This window comes from Physella acuta, unplaced genomic scaffold (assembly GCF_028476545.2).
Source record: "Physella acuta isolate Inbredline_101_S28 unplaced genomic scaffold, ASM2847654v3 ptg000647l, whole genome shotgun sequence".
Classification (NCBI taxonomy): domain Eukaryota; kingdom Metazoa; phylum Mollusca; class Gastropoda; family Physidae; genus Physella; species Physella acuta.
In genome coordinates this window covers 287,050-300,460 of record NW_026732166.1, presented here as the reverse complement: position 1 = coordinate 300,460, position 13,411 = coordinate 287,050, and the positions used below count along the sequence as shown (strand labels likewise).

The window sequence follows — 13,411 nt, the reverse complement described above, 5'->3', positions numbered from 1 at the left end:
ATTTGGTATAAAAGTCTATCAGGTGATTGTGTAGCTAGATCTATGCCTATCTGGTGATTGTGTGGTCAGTTCTGTTTAGCTCTGGTGATTATGTGGTTAGCTCTATGTCTATCAGACAAATAATTGATTCTGTTTTAGTTTGAACCTACCCACAATTTCACAACCGCCATTTTACATTTTAAATTTCGAAACATACCACAATAAACACACCATTTGCATACGTTTTAATGATAATTAATTATTATAGCGGTAATTAATTTAAACATTTAAAAACATTGACGTTTCCTATCTCATCTAATGTCACATCGACTCACCTAACTGTCTAGAATAATCCGCGTCATCTAATTAATTATCGACTAATTAAACACGGGACATGACGCTTGAATCCCAACAAGATGTGATGATACTTTATTGATGGTATAAAACCATCAGCTGTCATCATTGTGCTGGTAGCTGTTGTCAGGCAACATCACATCACACAGCGTTAGAAAATAAACATAAAACTGGACTTCTAAAACGTCCGCGCAGCATATGTTACCTATGGTAATCCTAGCGGAATATTGCAACATACAAATATATAGATACATTGACGAACAAACACAATGACATAAATTATAAAATACGAGCCGACCCACTATTTAGCTGTTTTATTTTCTACTTTTCAGTAATTCATAATTTGTTAATTCGACAGTACCAATGCTGCCACTGAAAATATTTGCTTTAAAACACTATCAGTAGGTCGTTAAGGACGATACTACCCCCACCCTCCTTTCCCCAACCCCTACCCCCCACCCCCCACCGTGAAAGCAGCCTCCTCTTAGATACGTCCCCTAAGTTTAAAATCGTTTCAAACTAAATTATCTGCCCCTAATAGCCGTCACTAAACCCGGCTCTACGATTGTAAAAATCTAGCGTGAACCAGAGCTCACCAGACTTCCTAGAGAGGAAGAGAGGGGACTGCAAGGCGCGTTTTCTAACGTCTCCAAGAAGAGAATTACATATATAGATAGATTATTCAACACAAACTATCATCAAACAATTCGAATGCAATTCTTATTCCAGCATATTCTAGGAAAGATAACTATGTGATTTAAAGTACATCGTACATTAGAATAGACCTAATTACCTAGTGTAATTAACCTTAGACTGTAATGAGTGTGAATCACAACAACAACACCCGAAGCATTTATTCTCTAGCTACATGTCACAGATTCATTCATCCGGAACATCAATAACATGGCTTACAATACATGTAAATTCACTTTCAATTTAACTTTACTAAAAATAAGGTTGCATTTTCATATCTCTAAAACCAACCAATATCAACACCATTTTAAAATTTCCATCAATATTCAACTTATCCGAATTTAAAAAAAAAACTTGTTGTCAAACGAACTAACCCTTTTCATAATTACATTCTGTTAATTAATTATTAATCTAAATCGATCTAGTGCATGACTTTTTTACATCCTTAATTACCACCTGTGACGTCAATTGCTGGCTTTAACGATGTGTTTTACTTTTTAAAGAAAAAAATAAAACCCGTGAGGGGCCGAACTAGCCTTTCAAAATCCGCGTCCATTTTCATAAATTGTCACAATATGACAAATTTGTAGTGTTTGATTTTTGCATAGGTACTCAATTATTTAAAACACCCGTAATATTTAGATCACGTATGTTAATTAGATGCATCACACTTTTTTTTTTATTAATGAACATTTCTTTGAGATTAATTAATCACGTCATGATTCGTTATGTGATATTGATTTTAAAGTAGGGAGAAGCATGCACCAGTACAGCACTACTGGAGGTCTTTAAACGAGGGGTTTAATGTCCCCACATGTCCTATGATTCGGGTCCCTCTCATGCGGGTGCCTTTGTCGTGTTTTTACCGTCTTTTATAAGCCCTAAAATCCTCGTCAAAATACGCGATGCGATGTTTGCATTGGATTCTAAAGAATTAGCAATATCAGACGTTCTATTTAAACGATAAAAAAAATACTTAAAAAAATATTTTTTCGACATTTTTCTTATTCGCTTTCTTTAAGAAGAGTAACGCTTTACTAATTTGCTAGAGATTTGTGTTGCTAGTATTAGGCCTACATAGCATTAGGGGGGAATAGATTAGTGATTATACGGTCTCATTGTGATTTAAAGCTGTGGGGAGATTGTATACAAATGATTTGTAACTTTGTTTTTCAAGTCTTGTATATAGAAAGGTGTAAACAACTGGCTTAGACGTTCGTACTTGCGACACAATACATTTCTAACGTTGGTGCCACAGGCAAATAGCGCTGTGTTGATTGGTGTTTGGTGTACATGTAATTAATTTAATAGCAGAGATTATCACATTTCTTATGAGTTGTTTTGTGTTTGGTGTACAAGTAATTAACTTATTAGCAACGGTTATCACATTTGTATGCGTTGTTTTGTGTTTGGTGTACATGTAATTAATTTACTAGCAACGGTTATCACATTTCTTATTGCATGTCTATACAAATGAGATTTAGCGCCTTTGTTGTTGATTTCTTATCGTTACCGCGTTACTACCTCCCCCACCCCTCCCATTTTCCAAATACCTTATGAAATTATTGGGGTAATGATGTTTATCATTGTCCTACCATTTACTCTTTAGGTGGTCATCCATTTATGACGTCCACATTTTTTTGCCCCCCCCTCCCTGTCCACAAAAGTCCACAAAAATCCCCTTTAAAAATCCACACGCGTCCGTAAGTCTTTTTTATTTTGGACCACCAACCCCCCCCCCCCCCCCCACCCCCCCCCCCGTGTGGACGTCAGAAATGTATGACCCCCTATGAAACACATCGTATGTGTATGTATGGGTGTTAGGTTAAGGGTCTTATAATACGCTGTAAACGCCTCCTACACTACACGTACATTTATACCATCTGCATTTGGTGAACATAGCTGGTATTGGTTTAATCAATAACACCTATATGTGAATCAAATGGTATATTAGAAAGAGAATCCCACCCCCCTGGCCCCACTTACACACATACCCTAACCACTGTTATACGTCTACCACATGTATACCCAACCAGCCCTCTGACTACAATATCATAATGCATCGATTTAATGACTAACCGTAAGCTAATCCAACAGGTTGAATCATATCCACATCACGCTCTTTCTCCCACCACCCCCTTTCATTGTATCGACATCATGCAAATAAGCTGAGTCAATTCACTCCCTGAAGCCTGATCCTCCTCCCTACCTAGGGCGTGGTTAAAGATGGCCGATAGCCACGCCTACCATGACGTTTCATCTAGCCAATTAAAACCGAGCAAGCCGCTAACGTTAAAAACTATCAGCAATTAAACGAAAACAGCAGTCATTACCCACAATTCCATGGGACGGCTAATCAGTAATAGAAATACTTATTTAAAACGCAATTCAACCAACCTCGCAATCTAAAAACCATGTTGGTAGAAAACCCAGCTAAATTGTCGCCCTTGCCGTTCCATCGTTGTAGCATCTTGGCTTGGCAGCTCACAAAACTGGCTTTTATTTATGGGTAGTTTATAAATAAATCTGGCGGAGGAAGTTAAAAAGTAGTGCGGCTTGGCCGCTTGAGCAGTGTTGGGTTAATGAGGATTGCTTTCGATAAGGGCGCGAGGAAAATTAATCCGGTGTTACTCAAATTAAAATCAGAGCGAGTGAGGAGGGGAAGTGGGGGAGGGGGGGGGGAGAGATTTTTCTCATTTGTTGAGGGGATGCGGCTGGGGTTTTAATGGCGGCGCAGCTTAGCGGCTCGGCTGATATTGGAAGCGATGGTTCGGGTCGGTGTTGTTTTGATGAAAAGGTGCAGGGTTTAGGGCTTAGGAATACAGACGATCCAAGTAAAGCAGGTGTTTGAGATCATGTATACATTAATGGAAATTGGAAGTTAACAACATGTAGCTTGGGCATCTAAACCAGACTGTTGCCTATTCGGTTAATGAAATAGTAGGCACAAGTCACACTACCTCTAGGGAACAAGTGCGTATGTGCAACCAGTAAGTTATGTGCGCCGTGATCTGAATAGTGTTATACAAGTCGATCTACATTTCAAAAATTGGGGGGGGGGGGGGGTGTTTTTAACTTTACAAGTCTGGTCGGCAGCGCAGTTATAAATCTATGAGCAAATTTTGGGAGTTGGGGAAAGGGGGGGGGGGGTGCAAATTTACCATTTTGAATCGAGATAGTTGCTAGAGACAGTTATTTAAATTGATAGATTATTACACGCGTACACTTTTTTCAATACGTAGAACATAGCTTTAGACCATCATCTAGCTAGATGGAGGTGGAGGGGGGGGGGCGACCACATTTGTGACGCCTTAAGTTTTAAATTTTTAATATGTTACGTGCTCATCATTGTTTACATTAATTTTCAATTACATTTTTTATTAATTGGCGGTAATAACTTACTTCGATTGCATTATTCACACATACAATTATTTGCTTATCATTTGCTTGTATTGTGCTTTGTTGATATTGCAATAACATGTGGAATGTGGATAACGAGGCTTTTAATTCAAATTGCCAATAGAGTCCTTTCATATGACGTCACGTCCGTTCGTGATACCTACGCCCGCCGCCACAGTGGTGTACACCAGACGTAAACACAATCAGCTGTTCGCCAGCGCTGGACGCGTTCACTGTATGTAAAGAACCGCACCCGCGGAAAAGGAAAAATACGTTAAAAAACTTGAACTCTTAGGAATTGAAGATCCTTATACTGTTATTGACAGTTTCGTATAAATAAATATGTGGACAAAATTTCTAAATAAAAATACTGTTAGTTATACTGTTTGCGTTTAGAGTTAAAGTAGCCGAATCTGATCAAATGCAGTTCTCGATACTTTGTTTCAGGTAAGGACAGTAAAATAATAAACTTCATTTTAATTATAAAAGATAACTATTAATAAAACAAATATGCTCGACCTTCACAAATACTAATAGTAAAAGACAAAGTCAAAAGTAATAATAAGAATAATAAGATCTAATAGTAGGCCTAATACCTGGCTCCGCTGGGTAGACATAGAATCTAGAATCTACTTCTTTACTTAAATTTAATTACTTTAGATCTACATTCGATTCAAAATACACCCATAATAAATCAAAAGTAGTCATAATAGGCCTAATAAAGCATTTAATTGTCTCTAAGATCTAAAATCTCGCTCTATTATCTAATCATTTTTTTAGCAAACGAAATTTTCTGAAATTGAAATAGATTGTATGACTAGACTTAGATCTAGAATCTGCTACTTAAATTAAATTGTAAAAACTTTATACAAGTATGTAGTTGATATTATTGTAGTAGAAGGCTTTAATAAATTACTAAGGCCTACCTACTTTGTTGTCTTTTTACAGCAATATGTATCTGATACTGGACTGAGTTTAATTAAATTCAAATTCATATCTAGTAATTGGTCTACTAAGTTTTTGTAGCCTAGTAGTACAATCTAGATCATACCAGCCAACAACAAATAACCACATTATTATTATTTGGTTAATGATTAGGCTAATTTTTTTTTAAAATCCACTGTTTATAAAAGAAACAAATCAAGCTAGAAACATTATAAGTGAGATGGTTTAGAATAATAACAATGGACCCAGTCTACAACTGATACAATTGCAGGTCTACATAGGACCTACAGTCTAGTAGTTTACAGTAGGCACCTAGTGTGTAGCTAGTATACTAGTGTGTAGCTGTCCAGAGTTAAGATTCTTAATGCCTTAATGCTTTCCCCTGATAAGCCATGTGTGCTATAAATGACATAACATGACACCGAGGTGAGAAGTGTTGAGGGGAGAGCAGTGGGACTTTCCCCTTTGTTCTCCCTGCTGGGCCCTGAGGGTCAAAATTATATAAGAAATACTATCTCTGTGGGGCTGGGTATCACGGAGGTGAGACATTTTCAGGGGAGGGCAGGGCAGACTCCTCTTAGGTTTTATTGTGGGCTAGATACAGGTGGGGGCAGCCATCATGAGGGTTGAATGTCAGTATTAATGTGTCTGATTACTTCCCTGCTGGATTATAAGTATAAGGGTCTTAAATTGTATAACATGCTACCCAGATTGGTTATTACCCATGGATTATATTAGCCGTTGTAGTGTGGGTTTTGTAGGAGTTAAGTGGTCTCACGTTTGCTACAGTAGATAACCTATAATATATTACTGCATTTGATCAGCTTCGTCTACTTAAACTCTAAACGCAAACGGTATTACTAACAGTATTTTTATTTAGAAATTTCGGCCACATATTTATATTATCCACGAAACTGTCAATAACTGTATAAGGATCTTCAATTCCTAAGAGTTCAAGTTTTTTAACATATTTTTCCTTTTCCGCGGCGCGATTCTTTACATACAGTGAACGCGTCCAGCGCTGGTGAACACGTCCAGCGCTGGCGAACAGCTGATTGTGTTTACGTCTGATGTACACCACTGTGGCGGCGGGCGTAGGTATCACGTGATTTAGGTCACGTGTTTGCAAGGACTCTATTAGGTTTTAACGACTGGTTTTATTTTACTTTAAAAAGTAACGTGCCAGACTGTTATGTGTCGTACTGTTGTCATAATAAAGCGGGAGTTATCTCCCCTAAACTTTCTCGAATATACTTATATAACCGCCTCCTCCACCAAATGACCCTCCTTTCAAAATGTTTAATGTCATAAAACGTATGTAACTTCCTTAACTTCATTTCAGGATATATACTATATACTATATACTAAATATATATATATATATATATATATATATATATATATATATATATATATATATATATATATATATATATATATATATATATATATATATATATATATATATATATATATATATATATATATATATCAGTGTTTCTTCCAGACTTTTTTCTCCGGGGGGGCACTTGAAATCTTCGGGGGGGGGGGCGGTAAACTTTCTTCGGGGGGGGGCGGACCCTGTTAAAAGTATATATTTTCTATATAAATTATATAAATTTCATTTCGTTCGGGGGGGGGGGGGGGCGGTAAAAAATTTTCTTCGCCCCCCCGAAGAGATGCCTGGAAGAAACTCTGATATATATATATATATATATATATATATATATATATATATATATATATATATATATATATATATATATATATATATATATATATATATATATAATCATTAGAAACCAATTTAAAAATTAGAATTATTTGAAGATAGCATCTAGAGACTCTCAGTAATGATAAATCTCAGCCCACGATATCAATCATACAGATGAAAGAGCGTGTAAAGATCTTAAAAGATCATCCTAACGACCATATTTCCCCTCTAATCGCTTGTCCCCCTGTTACCCCTGCTAGTCCCATCTTTGACAGGGCCCAGTAAATCACACGAACAAGGGCAGATATCTTTACACGAGCCGGCCGCCATCTTGCCGTTTCATATCTCGTTACCCAACCCACACTGTTCTTACGTCCCCTGGATCAAACTCCCCCCGGGTCATTTCCGTTTGATGGGCCCGGCAGGTCAAAACGAAATGGTTGTTTTTGAACTGTTTGGGCCTGTGATGGGGCGGGATAACGGATATGTCAAATCGCTTGCTGCATTGATTGTGAGTCGGGGTCGGGGGATTGCTGGGAGGGACTTAAATCTCATCGATTATAGTAGCGAGTTGCGCAGCTTGCGCCGTGACCTTTGTTGCCATGGTAATCATGGCTGTACCTTGAACCTAAATTCCATGTTTCCGGTTGCCCATTGGTAATTAAGGCCATGTCGCTTAAGGCGAAACCACAGCACACCTGATCTACGCATGTCGCCGTGCGCATCTTTGTTTTAACCTCAAGAGGATTTAGATTCCAAGCCTATTTTAATTTTTGGATCTCGTTTATTATCTTACAGAGGAGCAATGTGCTGAAATATAAGGTAAGAATCTATAAATAATAAGGTACTTAATATTTACATTGACATGCCCAAATGTTGACTAGACTAATAATTAGGTCTTCTAAAATTAACCTATATTTTAAAATTACGATTTCAATGGTCCGCAAGCCTAGGAAGGCTCACCGCGATAGAGCCTTAATTTCGCGCCAAATTTCCTGTGATTCTTACATTATTAAAATATCGCATTACTTGATTACTATTAGTATTACTATAGGCCTACTAATATTAATAATTTAGTTTAAGTAGCCTACATTACATTTAATAAATTATTACGGTTGATTAGGACAATTAGGTCTAGATCTAGACTTTACATTAATTTAATTTTAAGATTTTTACACAAGTTGACTTAAATTTTGATCTAGATTTCTAGATCTAGACTCTAGAAAATAGAAAATTTAGACTCTATTATTATATTATAGTAGTAAATAGGCCTAGAATAGATCTAGATCTAGATGATATTATTAATAAGATAGATAGCCTAATAGATTCTCAGTGATTCTGGATTTAGAAAAACGAATCCAGATTACTAGCTCTATTGATCTAGTAAAAAATAATCTAGCTTTAGGCCTAGATCTAGTTTAATTCTAGATCTAATTTAATCTATCTATAGGCTAATAGGGCCTACACTAATCTAGATTCTAGTAAGAAATAAAAGGTGCTAGTTAATTAATAATTTTGATATAGATCTAGATTCTAGATTTAGACCTAGATCTAGAATCTAGATAAGTTAATTAATTATATAATTATATAAGTGTTCATCTAATTCTGCATTAAGTATTAAGTAGGACTAGGCCTATATCAATTCATTAATTAGCCTATTTATTTTAATTCAGTACATTTAGTAGATGAACACAATCATTTAATCATTATGTTTGATTAGGTCATACAAGTACTAGTCTAGATATAGATCTTGTAAAAATAGTGAGACATTGTTAAATGGTTAAGAATAGATTTAGACTAGTGCAGGTATAATTCTCCATCAAGTAGGCCTATATATTTAAATTAATGTAGGCCTATGTAAATATCCATAATTAGGCCTATTAAGGACAATTTTAGTACTTGATAATTTTATTAATATTAATTTAATTCTAGACTTGTGTGCCTAGAACTTGGGTCAGTTTGTTTTCTTTGTACATCTTATTTGCTTATAGGCAAGACCAACAAGGTGTAAGAAGGATTGCTAATGTAATCAGAAACTTGATGGCTGAGATAAAGCGGCTGAGGAGAACAGGCTTGTGACTGGGAATAGGTTGGTGGAACTTGTGTACAGCCCTTTCTATGTTCAACCCATGTCTCAGGTGGAAGTACATTCAGTAAGTATGGAGACTGAATTTATTTCTAATGTTTATATTTATTTTATAAAGTTTGCAATATGTTGTGCTAGATATATATTTTGTGAAATGGTCTGCTAAATTCTAATTCCATTTGCCCTTCTCTTTTCAGGTACAGTTTTCATGGAGATCCAGCTTTATTCAAGGCTCATCTTAAAGAGAATGATGTGGCTGCTGGGACATAACAAAAATCTACATTCAACTGCTTGCAGATCTCAAGAAGCCTGGGGTTCTCATGCAGCGCTGCAAGCACTCAGGCTGATTGGGAAGTTAATTTCTGGTCCTTTGATAAAGCTCATTTACAAGAACGCAATGTGGCGATCAAATGTACTCTGTTTCTTAAAGTCATGGAAGCGTTGTTGACTTCTACTGAGCCTTTCTTGGTGCGACAGCTGGAGAGGTATCTGATGGGAAATCTGATTGGTGTTCAGCTGGTGGGAGCAAGGTGATCAGGGTGTGTCGCAATACAGTGGAAGGACTATTAAAAGACTGCCAGCAACAAAACAAAAGTCAGCTCTTTACACCATAAGCTACTGGGCAGAGGATGAGGATAATGCTGAGGATTTCAGTTGTCGGGCAGAATCACTGGTGGTTGACTTTATAGGAATCTTGTTTTTCTTTCTGAATAATAGCTAATCAGAATTTCAGAGTACTTCTTTCATTTTTAGTATAAAAATGAACTTTATTTTTTAAACATTAGTGTTTTTGTAAATTGTTACTGAAAAAATGATTGCTGTGAATTGTAAACTTATTTTGAAAACTAATACTAACAATGTTTATAATTAAGTTTAGTGTTCATAGTGTAAAAAAAAAAAATTACATTTTAATTAATTACTAAACTTATTTTTCAGGGTAATTGAAATCAGCTAGATAATCCTAGAATCAGTAGTCAATGTGCTTCTTTTCCTTAGATGTGCTAATTGTATCTAAAGATTAATTATAATTGATACTTTAGAAAATTGTTTTAACACTAAAGAGACTAAAGTGGTGCAAGAAATTTTTCGTCACCTATTTTTTTTTCCAGCATACATTCAATAAATGGGTTAGATCTAGATCTACTAGTAATTATACTTTAAACCAATATTTTAATGTTTATTCCTTGATAATTAATACTACTTTTCTTCTTAAGAGGGATCGTAATGAGAAGAGGCTAATTTCTTGATTATGTAACTGTTTTACAGTACTGTGTTGATCGTAGATTATACAAGGGCTAAATTTAGGTTGTCACTATGTTATTTATTTCTTTGCTCTTATAAACATATTTTAAATTATTGCAAAAAAATTTTTTTTTTACTTTGCCATTCTCCTAAATGTTTCTATTTTATTAGACAAAATTAAAATTCATGTGGTAATCTGATTACTGTATTTTAATAATTTATATTTCTTTTAGCAAACATTGAAATGTCAGTATGCATAGTTCAGTAGTAATAAACACTGGTACACACTTTGACAGCTGTTTTCTTTTTATTTTGTTCGATAATTTTATTATGGCCTCCTGATATAGACACTGAATATCAAGGGGGGGGGGGGGGGGGTTGAGAAGGTATCGTAAAGGCAACCAGTTGCTACTTCCATTTTCCATGTGGTGTGTGTGTAGGTCTACTCTACTTCATCTACCCAAGTAATATCGTTCATTACAAGTACATTAAAGAACTTGTGAAGTAATATGTGCTTATGCATTTCTATTATGTAATAGTAGTAACAGTATTAAATATTAATAAATCGATTTACAATAACTAGATCTAGTTTATTTTAAACCTACATTTTTTTTTTACACGGAGTAATAAGTCAATAATAATATATGAATCATGAATGGCATTAAATTACTCAGTCAATCATATCCAGTCCAGTATAACTTAGGCTTTAAGCTTGATTATAATTTTTTAGTTTAAAAAAAAATGCGAATCCCGGATGATGCAATAAAATTATAATTTTTTAATTTTTCGAAAAATGCGAATCCGTGATGATGCAATGAAAAAACCATCGGTGCCAACTTTTTTGCTTATGTAACATTGACTTGAATGACGAAGGTCTAAGCTGTTTTAGCCACGCCCACAAATTTTTAAATTGCCATATCTTAGCTCCTAATTAAGCTAGAGACACAAAATTGGTATCAATGTGTAGGGAAAAAAATACTGTTTTTTTGTGGTATAATTTTATTTGAAATTAGTGGAGTTTAAAAATTACGAGCAACAGCCTAATTATAGGTGAGGTTGATGATTTACTGGTCGTGGGGTGGGGGGGGATGGTATGTGTGTATGTAGGGGGGGGGGGCTTGGCTTACGTCGCTTGATGGATAAAATATTTTTTTTTTTAAACTGAAGAATTTCAACAAGAATTTCATTTATTTTTTTAAGTAGAATGGGGTGCTAGAAAACTGAAAACTAGCTGAAAATAAATTTATATATTAAAACAAGTATAAACACCTTTAGTATAAATTGCTTTAAAATGCCTAAATCCATAAACATTCATTTCCTTTTGTTAAACAAGTAAAAGTGTTTGTCCCTAAAATATATTAAAAATATGTTGTTCTTTTTTACCTGTATAGTTTTAAATGAATTAAGAAAATAACCAAGACATTGTGTAGTAAAACAAGTAAAACGTTCTATCAGTTTGGGGAAATGGGTCTTGGGATCATGAACATATTATGTAATAACACATCGGATATGTTCGACTGTAACTTCAACATATGTGAATCTCACATACTACACTATGGTACTACAGAAATGATACAGGTTGCTTGTGACTATTTGCTACAGTTTACGTGTGGCTACTGGCTACGTATTCCGAGTTACCATATCCCAAATATGGAGTTGTGATTAAAGCCATTATAACATTGTGTAGCTACTGGATACATTTGTTGTGTTGCACGGAACTCTTTAAGATGGTTAGGCTACATACTATGTAGGGCTTGTGGCTACAGTCTATGTAGCCACTGTAGCAGCTACCAACAGAAAACAGCCACATTCAAGTATCAGTTCACGATTGATCAAGGTAAGTAGAAACATGTTCAGGTGAGATGTATTGCACATTATTTTAAAATGTTAGAAATTCTAAGTAAAAAACACATTCATTACTTTAAAAACTGTACAGCATATCATACAAGAATGGTCATCTTGACCGACATACATATCAAGTAACTCATTTTGGGAAACCATTTTTTTAAAGGTTTCGATACTATTTTAAAAAAGCTCTCAAAATATACAAAGAGCGATAATTCAGAGCTCATTTGGAAAGCAAATTTAAAAAAAAATTCATTTTATTAATAAATTATTGTCTTGATAATCTCACGTAATATACATAATACACCCACTATACAATTAGCATACGTATCTGAAAACGAAGCTTATATTAAAGTTCATGGCTTGGCGCAATATAAAAACTTTGAATAAAATGCACATTAAAACCTTTGAGCATAAGTCGATTGATTAAAATATTAGTACCAGAAGATAATCGCCCGCTCGGTACAACGCCGCGATAATCCGCCGCATCAATGGTTGGCAGACGACATTAAAAGCACGTGACTGGGAGCCTGGTGATCAACCGTCTTCACCAGCTGTCAGCGATGATGGATTGACAGCAAGATCTATATCGTCTGCTCCGGTCTATCGTCTGCCCCGGTATATCGTCTGATGCGGGTGGTAGCCTGGGCGGCGGTCGTGCGACGTGCTGTAGGTAATCGTACAGGTGGGGGAGGGGGGGGGGGCGTTTTATTGATGAGCGTGAGTAACAACTTAAATGGGTGCGACTGGTCAGGACTTAGCAACAGACGAGATAAGAATAAAATTTTAAATTATGAAATACATAAACGATTAGTAGGTGGGCAAGGATGACTTATAAAATTTTAAAATTTACGATCAAAACTGACCTTAAAAAATGTATTTATTTTTATTATGCGGCCGTCGCATTATTAAAAAAACAAGAATGGCTACATACTTAACTTTACAAATATGTTATTTTATTTTAATCATACCGACTTTAATACGAATAAAAAAATATATTTTCTTACTAAAAGAATGTATAGTTATAATCTAACAAAATTCAGTAATATCTTGCAATAAAAGGTACCCATACGAGTAAATAACATGTTTTTGAAATTACGTTATAATACATAATTATTGAACCTATAACGGTGCATGCAGGCTAATTTATACGA

At 35.3% G+C, this 13,411-nt stretch overlaps 1 long non-coding RNA gene across 1 annotated transcript; it reads left to right on the top strand.

Annotated features, from left to right (window-relative positions):
• Positions 1–7,675: 7,675 nt before the first annotated feature.
• Positions 7,676–10,705, top strand: LOC131948447 (uncharacterized). Its single transcript, XR_009388014.1, has 3 exons — positions 7,676–7,906; positions 9,076–9,237; positions 9,368–10,705. It is a non-coding gene; the product is annotated as an uncharacterized LOC131948447 (long non-coding RNA).
• The last annotated feature ends 2,706 nt before the right edge of the window (positions 10,706–13,411 follow it).